Source organism: Meleagris gallopavo, chromosome 13 (genome assembly GCF_000146605.3).
Source record: "Meleagris gallopavo isolate NT-WF06-2002-E0010 breed Aviagen turkey brand Nicholas breeding stock chromosome 13, Turkey_5.1, whole genome shotgun sequence".
In the NCBI taxonomy this organism is placed as follows: Eukaryota; Metazoa; Chordata; class Aves; order Galliformes; family Phasianidae; genus Meleagris; species Meleagris gallopavo.
Genome location: NC_015023.2, coordinates 3155482 through 3158529, shown reverse-complemented (window position 1 = coordinate 3158529; position 3048 = coordinate 3155482). Strand labels below are relative to the sequence as shown.

Here is a 3048-nt window from a genome sequence, read left to right as displayed (position 1 = left end):
CGGCGGCGGGGCGGGGCTCGGAGCGTCATCGGGACCCGAGGAGCGGGGCTCCGTAACGCGGGCTGCCCGGGACGCCTCGCGCCTGCTGCTTTACCCCGTGCCGCCGGCACAGGGCGCCCGAGTCCCACGGAACGGCCGTGCGGCTCGTGGCGGGGCCGGGCGTTGTGCTGAGGGACGGCCTCGAGGGCGGGACGTTGATCTGCACCGTCCGGCAGCGTTGTGGAGATTCTCACTTCTAAGAAAGATATAAAAATCTTAAGGCGCGAATTTTGAGAGCAGTTCCTTCCCACATCCTTTGCGCCTTTGGTTTCAGACACCAGAGGGCTCAGGAAAAGACCGTATTTTTTCCCATGAGGTTTTAATCTCAATAATTATTGTTTCTTTCAGCGATGCTCACAGTAACTTCGTAGCTATCCTTAAAAACGATGTCATAGCAGTTAACAGAACAAAACACCCCCCTTTCTCGAGCAATTCCAACCGCAGACCTGCAGGTACGGCAGCACTGCAGCTGTGAGGTGGTTCTGACTGGGAGATGCACCAGAATTCCTTGCTTGATGAAATCCTTGCTCTCTCATTTCTAAACTGAACAAAAATTGTAGTGAGGATGACCTACAGTGCAGCAGTGTGAATAGGAGCCTCAGCAGTGGGCCCTAAATCAATAAAAACACTCTTGAGGAGCACTGTGCCATGTCGGGGTGATGGGTTCTGCATGCAAAATAAAAACGAGGAGAATGGATCTGGAAACTGAATGGTATGGGTGTGAGTTGGAGATGTGAGGAGACCTCAGACTGTAGAAGACGGGAATGAGAGAAAAAAAAAGCATTATTCATTACCTTTCTTTCAAGATACATTTTTCTTACTTTTTTTTCTTTTCTTCTTTTCTTACTTTTTTTTTTTTCTGATCTTCCTTAGACAATAAGCAGCAAATGTTTTGGAGGAATGTATCCATGTGGGGCCACCAAATCTGCAGATGGCAGGTAAACCTTTTCTTTTGTTATATATGTGTTGATTTGCTACCGAAGCCTGTAAAGTCAAGGCAGTGCCTCAGGAGCTCTTCAGGAACTGAGCAGGGCTCAACATCTGTAAGATGCCTGAGCTCATGCCTGGCTTCCAGCAAGGGAAAATCCTGTGTGTATGTACATATCCATATAATATGTAGGATATCTATTTCATACAGACATTAGGATTGTCACTCATGAATTTGCTCCACTACAGAAATGCTGATAGTTCCGTTGGCATGGCTGAAGCCATTCATGCCACTTTATTGCTTATTATGCTCTGATGTTTTCTTTGTTTTACACATCAGTTTTTGGGGTGGTTTTTTTTTTTTCTTTTTTCTTTTTTTCCCATGAATGTAAAGCATGACCACTGTTGGGTTTTTGGCCAAAGGTCTGTCCCTCATGTTATTCTCCACTTTCTGGATAACATACCTGCACCCACATGAGGCAGCTGAAACTCTGCATTATATCACATAAGCTTTCTTTACTGTCAAAGCTAAGATGTTGGTAGTTTGTGCTACATTTTGGAAATGACACAGATACATGCACTGAACAAGATTCGTGTTCTTCTTTTTCATTGGTAGTGGAACTATTCATTGCATTCCAACAATTTATTTTCTTCCCTAGCTTATGGAAGCAAATCTACTTCATAGGTATGAAACAATATTGGTTCTGATTATTCATTTAATTAAGAGCCTGTGGAACAGAAGATGGCACTGGTTTAAGTTAACCCAATGTAACTCACTTTCCATTACCGCTTCCAGTTGCGGTTCATACATGGAGATTAAGAGAGAAAGAGGAGGAGAAGCAAATGAAAGCCAGACTGAACAAAATGCTTTAGAGAAAGATCAGGAGAGATGGGAAAGGTGAGACTGGGATGCCCCTTTTTTTGCCTTTTCTTTTCTGCACAAAATGCAATGCAAAATATCTCAGAGTAATGAAAAATGTGTATTTTATATTCCTAGGGATACCAAGGGATGGATTTCCCTTCCTCTGTAAGGCTCGAGGGTGACTTGTTCGTAAAGCAGCCAAAACCATTAAAATAGAGGCAGCAATCTCTGTGCTTCATCTCAGATCTCAGTGCTTTCCATGAAGGTGCCTCACTGCGTCTCATTCAGTCAGCAGCTGTTGGGGCCCTCAGCCCCCATAGGGCAGCAGCGTGTGATGTGCTTTTCTGAACTGCAGAACCTGGAGCAGCACATACCTGAGCAACCCTTTGGGCAGGGTGCTGAGAAACTCGTCTCAGTCAGTCACATAAAGTTCTGATTAATAGAAAAGACTGTGATATGAACACTTTGTGTGTGTGTGTGTGTGTGTGTGTGAGCTTTCCTTTAAAGATCTTTGAGCTGTTTACCAAGGTTATTAATGTAATTCATTCAGTAACAAGGCACCAGCCGGGGAAGCAATGTACTGAGTGCACTGTTCAGTGAGGACTTGTTACTGGCTTGTCTGACTGCAGCACACCTCAGATTTCACATTTTTATGGTGTACAGCTCCTCTAGCTTGGTTACGGGTTACTCAGGAGGTGCTCCTGGCTCTGTAAGAAGTACATCCATTTCTGCAGATTATTATAACTAAAGCGTTTATCCTAACCTTATGACACTCGTGTACAGCACACTGCTTAACAACAGAAAGGTTCTTCCTTTCTTCCAGGTGGCTGAAATAAACTGGAAATAAATCATTATGAAGTACTGAAAGATACTGAAAAAGTCCTCCGTTTTCAAGCGTTAGAGGTTCACTTCGCAAAATTAGATGGGAAGGGGTTATCACTTACACTCAGACTTGAGAGAAGAGCTACAAACGTTACAAACAGCGACGACCTACTCAGCACCTCCGCTCGCATCGGAAGAGCCGTGGAGCCGGACGCTCGAGGAGCACGCGTTGCTCGTTACCCGCTGGAAGCAGCCAGCACTTGAATACAAATCTTCCTGCAACTCAGAAATAACTGCGACGTGCTCCAAAGTTACCGACAGCTCAGCAGGACGCGTTTCCTGCAGACGCGCAGCTGTCGGCAAAGCCCGCTCCGTGCGTGCGGTGCGACGGCCGGACG

The 3048-nt window shown here is 45.5% G+C and overlaps 1 long non-coding RNA gene across 1 annotated transcript; it reads left to right on the top strand.

Moving 5' to 3' along the window:
• The first annotated feature begins 6 nt into the window (after positions 1-6).
• On the top strand, positions 7-2241 carry LOC109369760. The gene is made up of 4 exons (XR_002119216.2): positions 7-491; positions 913-977; positions 1763-1864; positions 1964-2241. It is a non-coding gene; the product is annotated as an uncharacterized LOC109369760 (long non-coding RNA).
• Positions 2242-3048: the final 807 nt, after the last annotated feature.